This window comes from Mustelus asterias, chromosome 12, assembly GCF_964213995.1.
Source record: "Mustelus asterias chromosome 12, sMusAst1.hap1.1, whole genome shotgun sequence".
NCBI lineage: Eukaryota > Metazoa > Chordata > Chondrichthyes > Carcharhiniformes > Triakidae > Mustelus > Mustelus asterias.
The window spans coordinates 42,043,345-42,055,354 of record NC_135812.1 but is presented as its reverse complement, the minus strand read 5'-3'; the positions used below and the strand labels follow the sequence as shown (position 1 = coordinate 42,055,354).

Genomic DNA, 12,010 nt, shown 5'->3' with positions numbered 1-12,010 from the left:
GCGAGCGCGAGCCTGCGCGCGTGCGAGCGAGCGCGAGCCTGCGCGCGTGCGAGCGAGCGCGAGCCTCCGCGCGTGCGAGCGAGCGCGAGTCTGCGCGCGTGCGAGCGAGCGCGAGCCTGCGCGCGTGCGAGCGCGAGCCTGCGCTCGTGCGAGCGAGCGCGAGCCTGCGCGCGTGCGAGCAAGCGCGAGCCTGTCCGCGTGCGAGCGAACGCGAGCCTGTGCGCGTGCGAGCGAGCGCGAGCCTGCGCGCGTGCGAGCGAGCGCGAGCCTGCGCGCGTGCGAGCGAGCGCGAGCCTGCGCGCGTGCGAGCGAGCGCGAGCCTGCGCGCGTGCGAGCGAGCGCGTGCCTGCGCGCGTGCCTGCGCGCGTGCGAGCGAGCGCGAACCTGCGCGCGTGCGAGCGAACGCGAGCCTGTGCACATGCGAGCGAGCGAGGGCGGGCCTGCGCGCGTGCGAGCGAGCGAGGGCGGGCCTGCGCGCGTGCGAACGAGCGAGGGCGGGCCTGCGCGCGTGCGAACGAGCGAGGGCGGGCCTGCGAACGAGCGAGGGCGGGCCTGCGCGCGTGCGAGCGAGCCCGAGCCTGCGCGCGTGCGAGCGAGCGCGAGCCTACGCGCGAGCCTGCGCGTGTGCGAGCGAGCGCGAGCCTGCGCGTGTGCGAGCGAGCGCGAGCCTGCGCGTGTGCGAGCGAGCGCGAGCCTGCGCGCGAGCGAGCGCGAGCCTGCGCGCGAGCGAGCGCGAGCCTGCGCGCGTGCGAGCGAGCGCGTGCCTGCGCGCGTGCCTGCGCGCGTGCGAGCGAGCGCGAACCTGCGCGCGTGCGAGCGAACACGAGCCTGTGCACATGCGAGCGAGCGCGAGCCTGCGCGCGTGCGAGCGAGCGCGAGCCTGCGCGCGTGCGAGCGAGCGCGAGCCTGCGCGCGTGCGAGCGAGCGCGAGTCTGCGCGCGTGCGAGCGAGCGCGAGCCTGCGCGCGTGCGAGCGCGAGCCTGCGCTCGTGCGAGCGAGCGCGAGCCTGCGCGCGTGCGAGCAAGCGCGAGCCTGTCCGCGTGCGAGCGAACGCGAGCCTGTGCGCGTGCGAGCGAGCGCGAGCCTGCGCGCGTGCGAGCGAGCGCGAGCCTGCGCGCGTGCGAGCGAGCGCGAGCCTGCGCGCGTGCGAGCGAGCGCGAGCCTGCGCGCGTGCGAGCGAGAGCCTGCGCGCGTGCGAGCGAGAGCCTGCGCGCGTGCGAGCGAGAGCCTGCGCGCGTGCGAGCGAGCGAGAGCCTGCGCGCGTGCGAGCAAGCGCGAGCCTGTCCGCGTGCGAGCGAACGCGAGCCTGTGCGCGTGCGAGCGAGCGCGAGCCTGCGCGCGTGCGAGCGAGCGCGAGCCTGCGCGCGTGCGAGCGAGAGCCTGCGCGCGTGCGAGCGAGAGCCTGCGCGCGTGCGAGCGAGAGCCTGCGCGCGTGCGAGCGAGCGAGAGCCTGCGCGCGTGCGAGCGAGCGAGAGCCTGCACGCGTGCGAGCGAGCGCGAGCCTGCGCGCGTGCGAGCGAGCGCGAGCCTGCGCGCGTGCGAGCGAGCGCGAGCCTGCGCGCGTGCGAGCGAGCGCGAGCCTGCGCGCGTGCGAGCGAGCGCGAGCCTGCGCGCGTGCGAGCGAGCGCGAGCCTGCGCGCGTGCGAGCGAGCGCGAGCCTGTGCGTGCGTGCGCAAGCGAACACTAGCGTGTGTGTGTGAGAGCAAGCGAGCATGAGTGTGTGTGTGTGGGTGCGCGCGCACACGAGAGCTTGTGTGTATGTGGTGGTGGGGTGGATACCAGTCTTCTGCAATAAATTGTCTTTGTTGACTATTCTGGTTGACTGGGAAAACTCCTCCTTTTGCCACCTCTGATCAAAGGAGATAGGGAACTGTCTTCCGATTCTTTCATTGAGTCACATCATGGATACTCATATACCCTCTCAATTGTGCTTCATATCAAAAGATGATTTAGACTTTCAGCATCAGCTTGCTGCTCTGAAACTCACCCAGGTTGGCAGAATGATGCATTGTCTACTGTCTGGTTAACCTTTCGTTTATGTTACTCTTTCCAACACGGAGATTCATTCCCTTCTTGCAACATTTTTGCCATAAAGTTACGTGAGTGTTGGATTTTGCATAAGGAAGCCTTCCTTTGCTCTCAAAGGACAACAATTGACAGCTTACATGTTAGGAGTTTAACCCACTGGTAATTTAAAGGCACTGAAGAAAGGCAAGCAAAATTAGAATATCCTTCTCAGCACAATCCAAGAGGTTTATGTTCAGGCTGATTAGAACCACTGGTACAGAGATTAAATCAACAGATGCAACCTGTACCTCCCAAACAACACATTTCAGACACATTCCAACACACGTTCAGGTAAGCTCTGACAAAGGGTCATTCGACTCGAAATGTTAGCTCTATTCTGTCTCCATAGATGCTGTAAGAGTTTTAACAACACCAGGTTAAAGTCCAACAGATAGTGCGATATGAACCCAATATCCCGGTTTAGGCCGTCCTCATGTGTGCAGAACTTGATTATCGGTTTCTGCTCAGCGACTTTGCGCCGTTGTGTGTCGTGAAGGCCGCCTTGGAGAACGCTTACCCGAATATCAGAGGCCGAATGTCAGTGACCGCTGAAGTGCTCCCCAACAGGAAGAGAACAGTCTTGCCTGGTGATTGTCGAGCGGTGTTCATTCATCCATTGTCGTAGTGTCTGCATGGTTTCCCCAATGTACTATGCCTCGGTAGATCCTTTCCTGCAGCGTATCAGGTAGACAACGTTGACCGAGTTGCAAGAGTATGTACCGTGTACCTGGTGGATGGTGTTCTCACATGAGATGATGGCATCTGTGTCAATGATCTGGCACGTCTTGCAGAGGTTGCTGTGGCAGGGTTGTGTGGTATCGTGGTCACTGTTCTCCTGAAGGCTGGGTAGTTTGCTGCGGACAATGGTCTGTTTGAGGTTGTGCAGTTGTTTGAAGGCAAGAAGAGGTGGTGTGGGAATGGCCTTGGCGAGATGTTCGTCTTCATCAATGACATGTTGAAGGCTCCTGAGGAGATGCCGTAGCTTCTCCGCTCCGGGGAAGTACTGGACGACGAAGGGTACTCTGTCCACCGTGTCCCGTGCTTGTCTTCTGAGGAGGTCGGTGCGGTTTTTCGCTGTGGCCCGTCGGAACTGTCGATCGATGAGTCGAGCGCCATATCCTGTTCTTATGAGGGCATCTTTCAGCGTCTGGAGGTGTCTGTTGCGATCCTCCTCATCCGAGCAGATCCTGTGTATACGGAGGGCTTGTCCGTAGGGGATGGCTTCTTTAACGTATTTAGGGTGGAAGCTGGAGAAGTGGAGCATCGTGAGGTTATCCGTGGGCTTGCGGTATAGTGAGGTGCTGAGGTGACTGTCCTTAATGGAGATGCGTGTGTCCTAGAATGCAACCGATTCCGGAGAGTAGTCCATGGTGATTCTGATGGTGGGATGGAACTTGTTGATGTCATCATATAGTTGTTTCAGTGATTGTTCACCATGAGTCCAAAGGAAGAAAATGTCATCGATGCATCTAGTGTATAGCATCGGCTGAAGGTCCTGTGCGGTGAAGAAGTCTTGTTCAAACCTGTGCATGAAGATGTTGGCATATTGAGGTGCGAATTTGGTCCCCATGGCTGTTCCGTGTGTCTGGATGAAGAACTGGTTGTTGAAGGTGAAGACATTGTGGTCCAGGATGAAGCGGATGAGTTGTAAAATTGCATCTGGAAACTGGCAGTTATCGGCGCTGAGCACTGAGGCCGTTGCAGCAATGCCATCATCGTGGGGGATGCTGGTGTAGAGTGCCGAGACATCCATTGTGACGAGGAGTGCTCCTGGTTCAACTGCTCCATGTGTGCCGAGTTTCTGTAGGAAGTCCGTAGTGTCACGACAAAAGCTGGGGGTTCTTTGTACAATGGGTTTCAGGATGCCCTCAACATAAGCGGAGAGGTTCTCGCACAGGGTCCCATTGCCCGATACGATGGGACGGCCGGGTGTGTTTGCCTTGTGTATCTTCGGGAGGCAGTCTCCAACGCAGGGAGTACGTGGGATGAGAGCACGGAGGGTGCTCTGAAGGTCTGGATCAAAGGTCTTGATCAGAATGTTGAGTTGACGAGTGTGTTCTTTGGTCGGATCTGTGGGTAACTGTCCGTAGTGTTCCTCATTGTTCAGTTGTCGGTACACTTCTTTGCAGTAATCCGTTCTGTTCAGTATGACGAATACCCCTCCTTTGTCTGCTGGTTTGATGACAATGTTGCGGTTGGTTTTAAGAGCGTGGATGGCGTTGCATTGTGCTTGGGTGATGTTCGGGGCTGTCTTGTGAGTGCGGCTGATGAATTTGGTATTGACGCACCTCCTGATGGCTTGGGCATACATGTCAAGTCGATGGCAGCGGCCTTCCGGAGGAGTCTAATTCAATTCTTTCCTCTTCGGTTGCACTGCGGATCTGTCAGCTGTTCCGGTTCACTGGCTGTCTCATTGTGTTCGCTGTTGGCCTCTTGGGATTTGTGGAAGAACTCCCACAGCCTCATTCGCCTGATGAATTCCTCTGTGTCTGCTGCAAGACTGATGGGGTCTATTTTGGTGGTGGGGCAAAAATTAAGCCCTCGGCTGAGAACTTCGATTTCATCTGGTTGAAGTGTGTAGTCGGACAAGTTGACAATGGACTTCCCTGCAGTGGTACTGTTTTCTATTGTGGGACCTGGTACTGTGGGTGAGAATTGCCACTCACCTGAAGAAGGAGCTTAAGGCTCCGAAAGCTTGTGGCTTTTGCTACCAAATAAACCTGTTGGACTTTAACCTGGTGTTGTTAAACTTCTTACTGTGTTTACCCCAGTCCAACGCCGGCATCTCCACATCGCAAACAGGGCATAAAGAGACACAAAATCAAGTTACAGAATACTGATTAGAATGCGAATTTCTACAGCCAACAGGTCTTAAAGATACAGACAATATGAGTGGAGGGAGCATTAAGCACAGGTTAAAGAGATGTGTATTGTCTCCAGACAACCCTGTATTCTGTAACTTGATTTTGTATTTCTGTATGCCCTGTTTGAGAGCAGATTTCCACTCCATCTGACGAAGGAGCAGCACTCCGAAAGCTAATGGCATTTGCTACCAAATAAACCTGTTGGACTTTAACCTGGTGTTGTGAGACTTCTTACTGTGTTTACCCCAGTCCAACACCGGCATCTCCACATCATGACTTCCATAGATGCTGTCAGACCTACTGAGATTTTCCAGCATTTTCCGTTTTCATTTCAGAGACATTCCTGCTCCATTGAAAATTATAACAGTCACTTGAGGGAACTCCCCAGTGTACAGTATTAGTGTATCGTTGCTCAAGGTGCTGAATACAATAATCACCCAGGGAGGCCAATTATCTCAGAAAATGAGCACTGCAATACTTTCAGGAATGCTCAGATCCTCGAGGACCAACCAATACAAGAAAGATGTCAAACAGGATCAGAGATGGTGGATAATTTCACCTAACCTCTTAACAATTGTGTACTAACATTGCTTGTGGCTTCTTTGTGAAAACGCTGAGCAAAAGCCTTAGGGAAAAATAAATTAATATACATTTAGTTCCTTCATGAAGTAACTTATTGAGAGCTTCTGTCTGGAAGCACAATGAAACCAGCCATGATGGCTTCTCTCTTACTTGTCAGTGTTCCTGAGTGATTGTTAGTCTAAGATTTTGGAACACAAACCATGATGTTGAAACAAGCCCCAAATACATATTAGAGTGTCAGTTGTAGCTCAGTCATAAGGTTCCTGGTTCAAATCCCGTTCCAGGGCTTGAGCACAAAATCCAAGAGCAACACTCTCATGTAGTACCTCAAGAAGTGCTGCACTGTCGCAGGCACTGTCTTTCAGATGAGACATTAAAGTGAGGCCCCATTTGCTGAGGTGGATATATGAAATCCCACGAGGAACAAAGGAGTTGTAACCCAGTGTCCCGACTAATGTTTATTCCCGCCCCACCTCAAACATCACTAAAGCAGATCACCAAGCCAGTGCCACATTGCTGTTTGTGCTGTGTACAAATTGGCTGCTGCACTCCCTACATTATAACAGTGACTAAAGTTCAAGGCTAATTCACTGGCTGTGAAGTGCTTAGAGGGGTCTGGTGGTCAGGAATAGTGCCACATAAATGAAATCAAGCCAGGACAGCTTTATTGCTGTAAATTACCCTCCGATAAACACGATATATAAATGGTTCCAATCTTTTCACTTTCTCTCCCATCATCTGTTTTTAATCCTCTTTCTAATATATCATTACGTTTCACACTATAAGTGTTGCTCAGATCCAGCTTGGCCTGTTCTCTTACTCATCTATCCAGTCTAATTTGGCTACCTCAGTCAGTAAAATTGCTCTCTCTCCACAGTTAATCTGCAACCTATTGCAAAATGATCCTGGGCTGAATGAATAACTTCCTCAGACACGATCGTTTTTAACTTCCTTCTATCGTCACCAAAAACAAATGAGCAAACTTCAAGCTAAAGAAAAAGCCAACATCATCCACACAGGTACTTCTGCTAATCCCACCTCCCTCACTGCACTGTCAACATTTTTCTCATGCCCATCCCCATATCACTGTCTCAAATACATCCAAACTAAAAGACAGAGGCAGGGCCTAACTGATCTTGTAAGGAAAATCTAAAACCAATGGTTATAAATAGACAAGTAATCATTAATAAATCCAATACAGAATTCAGGAGAAACATCTTTACCAGGTACGGTTAAAATGTGGAACTTGTTACCACAGAGGGGTTGAGGTGGACAGTATAGATGCATTAATGGGAAATCAGATAAACAGATGGAGAAAGGAAAAGGTTGCACTGATAGGACACTATAGGTCAATATGATTTTAGATTGTTCTGGGAACATGCTGGCACACACAATGGGCCAATCATTATCTTCTGTGCTGCAAATTTCCATTTCAACCTTTCTCTGTTCTCAGACATTGTCCTCACCTTCAAACTGCTTACTAATTAACTCCTCCAAATTTCTCTCGCTCACCGAAATCCCTAAAATGAATACCTTCCCAACATTCCCAGGTCAAGACCCTCAAGTGTAAAGGTAAAGCCGCCACAGTCCCAGATCACCATGGGCTGCTTTCCCCTTTGAGGGGGGAGAGCTGACAGGTGGTGATTTTAACCTGAGGATCACCACACCTCAGTCGAGGGGCAAGGTTGAGAAAGCGGGGTCTTCATGAATAACCTCAGACAGTACAGGAGTTGAACCCGCCCTGGTGTCACTCTGCATCACAAACCAGTCATCCTGCCAGCTAGCTTCCACCTCACCCACACCTATATTGCCCTAATCAAAGTCACAATAGATATTCTTCATGAGCATAACGATTATTTACTTTTCTTTCACTCTGCATTGCATTTGGCACACACTGACCACTCTATCACTCAACTTTCGAGCCAGTCCTCTCTCGCTGTTCGCTTCATACATCACAAGCATTACACCTCCAAAACGTTTCCGCCTCAAAGGCAAAGCAGGTCCCCATCATTTAGAGACCTCCTCATGATTTTGTACGAATGCAAGAGGTCAGCTACCAAACATCTGCTGATGACGCTCATCTGTAATTCCATCCCCCCCCCACCCATTCCCCCAAGCCATAAACCAATTGCGAGGCTGTTCCATAACTCTCTAAATGCATGTGTGGCAATAAACAAGATGAGACCATTTTCTCCAGCTCACAATCAGTAGAGCCAAAGTTTTACCACTAGCTAATTGCCACTGGTTGATTAGTGCTCAAAATTATATCACTCGTAACATGCAAGGGATAAGCAATGCCGAAAGATTAATAATGACCAACTATAATATCTCATGCACAAAACACCATGCTGTCCAAACCACATCATTCACACTAAATCTCAAATTTATTTACAAGTTTTACAGTTACACAGAAGTAAAAAGAATGCAACATGTATCAACAACACAATGCTTATCTTGCACTGCACAATGCTTTAAGCATTCAATATCTTCAATCTTTCTCAGAAACTTGTAACAAATTCAGATGAGCACCAGATGGACCTTCGACACAACAGAGTATCAACTCTTCTGTGATGTGGAAACAAAACAAATCTGAAGCAGAGGTACGCCAGATTGGGAAAAGCTGCAGCAATTACACCATTCTCAGCAAGCTCTCAATATCACAGATCGAGGCAGTGATTTCATGCAAAAGTGAGGCATTTGTCAACAGACACGTAGATGGTTCATTCATCAAGTACTTTCTATCACTCAAGTGGATGCAATGTGAATGGATCATGAGAAAACATGAACAAAATCTTTTTGATTATCCCACGAGTGCTTTACTTAGTCTGTATGTATGTGAAACAGTTGATTCTGGATTGATTTTACAGATGCACCACAGAAAGCATTCTTTCTGGTTATTTCACAGCTTGCTATGGCTCCTGCCCTGCCCAAGACCGCAGGGAACTACAAAAGATCGTGAATGTAGCCCAATCCATCACGCAAACCAGCCTCCCATCCATTGACTCTGTCTACACTTCCCGCTGCCTCGGCAAAGCAGCCAGCATAATTAAGGACCCCACACATCCCGGACATTCTCTCTTCCACCTTCTTCCTTCGGGAAAAAGATACAAAAGTCTGATGTCACGTATCAATCGACTCAAGAACAGCTTCTTCCCTGCTGCTGTCAGACTTTTGAATGAACTTACCTTGCATTAAGTTGATCTTTCTCTACACCCTAACTATGACTGCAACACTACATTTTGCACCGTCGCGTTTCCTTCTCTATGAACGGTATGTTTTGTCTGTACAGCGCGCAAGAAACAATACTTTTCACTGTATGTTAATACATGTGACAATAATAAATCAAATCAAATCAATCCAAAATCGTAGCAGGGTGTGACAGTTGTCCCGAGAGGTCAGAATCATTGACGATAAAGAAACAGAGAATCTTATATCCAAGTCTGCATCTGACACTAAATTAGGAGGAACAGCAAGGAGTGCAAAAAGTTGCAAAGAGAAATAGATTAACTGAAGGGGCCAAACCTTGGCACATGGAATCTATTGCGAACAAGTGTGAGGTCAACTACTCTGGACCCAAGTAAAATACATCAGTCTCTTTTTTCTGGACATGAGAAATTCGGGCCTGGACAGAAGCAGAGATTTGGAAGTTCATGCACACAAATCGTTAACGATAGTAGACAAATACTAATAAATTATCAAAAATCCTAATGAATATTGGCCTTTAACTCAAGAGGACTGGAATACAAACAGAAGGGATGCTTCACTTGTAAAGTTTTTAAGCTTATTTATTGGTATCACAAGTAGGCTTACATTAACACTGCAATGAAGTTGCTGTGAAAATCCCCTAGTTGCCACACTCCGGCGCCTGTTCGGGTACACTGAGGGAGAATTTAGCATGGCCAATGCACCTAACCAGCACGTCTTTCGGACTGTGGGAGGAAATCGAAGCACCCAGAGGAAACCCACACAGACACGGGGAGAACATGCAGACTCTGCACACACAGTGACCCAAACCGGGAATCAAACCAGGGTCCCTGGCGCTGTGAGGCAGCAGAGCTAACCACTGTGCCACCATGTATAGAGCCCTTCTGGAGCACTGAGCTCCAGTTTGGATGCAACAGCTCAGAAATTACATAGAGGAGGTGCGGTGCATTATGATACCTTGACTTTAAGAATTGCATTACAAGTTGCATAAACTGGGCTTGCATAAAGATGTTTAAAATGTTAAAGTGATTCAACAAAGTAAATACAGTGAAATTATTTCCTCCAAACAAGGAAACATAATCTTTAAACATCAGAGTTAGCCTTTGAGGAAGAAAATCAGGAAGCGCTTTTGTTTAAAAAAAATACACACAAGGGATATTAGAAATCCGGAATTTCCTCCCCAACAGACTATGAAAGCTGGGACAATTGGAGCTTCAAAACTGAGATCAGTAGATTTTGGTTAGGCATGTCAAGGGAAATGGAGCAAAGGTAGGTAAATGGACTGGAGGCACCAGTCAAGCGTGACAGATTTCAATGGCAGAGCAGGCTGAAGGAACGGAATATTCTCCCCATATTCCTATAATGACAAGTCAGAAAGCTGTGGGTTCAAGTTCCACTCTGGACACTTGAGCAGAAAACCTAGGTTGGCACTTCCATACATGGCAATTCTTACAAATTTAATAAAGACACAAGGATAAGGAAAATTATTCATTAGGTTTAGAAGCCTATTGCTTTATGTCTGGGGGGATGGGGAAGAAAGAACTCAATTTGAATTCCAAACCACTGGATTTAAGTTTTGTTCCTTGAGTTATGGGACAGTATAGTTGTCGCTCCTGCCCTTCAGTGTGTACTGAGGGGAGCATTGTCACAGATGCAATCTTCCATCAATAAAACAATGCTCTCTCTCACATATAAAAAAATCCATTCCAACTGCAGGGGAGCATTCTGACGAAGGGTCATCCTGACACAAAACGTTGGCTCTATTCTCTCTTCGTAGATGCTGTCAGGCCAACATTTTCTGTTTGAGCTCTCACCAGTGCTCATCATCATCTCTCACCAGCAGTCAAAATGGTGTGGCACAGTGGTTAATACTACTGCCTCACAGCACCAGGGGCCAGGTTCGATTCCCGGCTTGGGTCACTGTCTGTGTGGAGTTTGCACGTTCTCCCCGTGTCTGCGTAGGTTTTCTCCATGTGCTCCGGTTTCCTCCCACATTCTGAAAGACGTGCTGGTTAGGTGCATTGACCTGAACAGGCGCCAGAGTGTGGCGATGAGGGGAATTTCACAGCAACTTCATTGCAGTGTTAATGTAAGCCTTATTTGTGACTAATAAACTCTACTTCCTCCCACAATCCAAAGATGTGCAGGTTAGGTGCATTGGCCATGTTAAAATGCCCCTTAAAGTCAGAGGGACTTGCTAGGATAAATGCATGGGGTTATGAGGATAGGGTCTGGGTGGGATTGTGGTTGGTGCAGACTCAATGGGCCAAACCAACTGGCCTCCTTCTGCACTGTAGAATTCTATGAGCTGGAATATTTTCTATTCTTCTATAAAACAGATTATCTGGTCATTATCACAGTGCTGTTAATGTCATCTTACTGTATGCAGACTGGTTGCCACATAGTGGTTAGCACTGCAGTGTCAGGGACACCGGTTCAATTCCCGGCTTGGGTCACTATCTGTGTGGAGTCTGCACGGATTTGCTCCCACAGTCTGAAAGACGTGCTGGTTAGCTGCATTGGTCATGCTAAATTCTCCCTCAGTGTACCCGAACAGGCGCCCGAGTGCGGCGACGAGTGGATTTTCACAGTAACTTCATTGCAGTGTTAATGTAACTTGTGACACTAATAAACTTTAAGTATGCTGATGACAGGAAAATACACAGTTTGTGTTTGTTGGTGTTTATAAACTCTGTATGTGTAAAGGATCAAAATGCTTCGCCAAATATACCTCCACCCAGCTTCTCTGACCTTCGGCGGGGAAGGGGAATCCGCCCCGCCACAAAATCGAGGCTCAGGCTTCAAGGCCCAGCGGCACAAAACCGGTTAAAGTTAACGAGGCAGGCGGGCAGGAAGGCCGCTCTTCACCCAGAGCGGGTAGATCAGTGTCTACCCTCGAGCCGGCCTGTATTTCCCCCCCTCCCTCAGCCCCGCTCTCCCCCTCTGGCTGACTGACCTGCTCCGGCCTGCCTGCGGCCCGCTGTCCCCGCCACCAGGAACCTCCCCTTTAATCGCCGGCCCTCCCGCTTTGTCTCCGCCGCAACCGCCCTGACGTGGCGCCCGTTTAAAGGCGCCTGGCGGCCGACGCTCTGCCGACACAAATAGACCATACACACCATTGTTAACCCTGTGCTGGGAATAGAGCCTGTGAGCAACTCCCTCAGGGTGGGCTGCACTGGAAACCACCTGAGCTTTAAATAAAACACAATGCTGGTCAGGCAGTAAAGTTTAAAGTTTATTTATTAGTGTCATAAATAGGCTGACATTAACACTGGTAGAATCTCTACAGTGCA

At 50.0% G+C, this 12,010-nt stretch overlaps 1 protein-coding gene across 3 annotated transcripts in view; it reads right to left on the bottom strand.

Moving 5' to 3' along the window:
- Window positions 1-11,752, bottom strand: part of lig3 (ligase III, DNA, ATP-dependent) — a 59,593-nt gene extending 47,841 nt beyond the window's left edge. Inside the window, exon 1 of one of the 3 annotated variants that reach the window (XM_078225089.1) lies at window positions 11,674-11,752. The gene's annotated coding sequence lies outside the window, so the exon portion shown is untranslated. Of the gene's footprint in view, window positions 1-11,448; window positions 11,567-11,673 lie in introns of those variants that run through there. The other 2 variants (XM_078225086.1, XM_078225087.1) reach the window with 2 other exon arrangements.
- Between the last annotated feature and the right edge of the window lie 258 nt (window positions 11,753-12,010).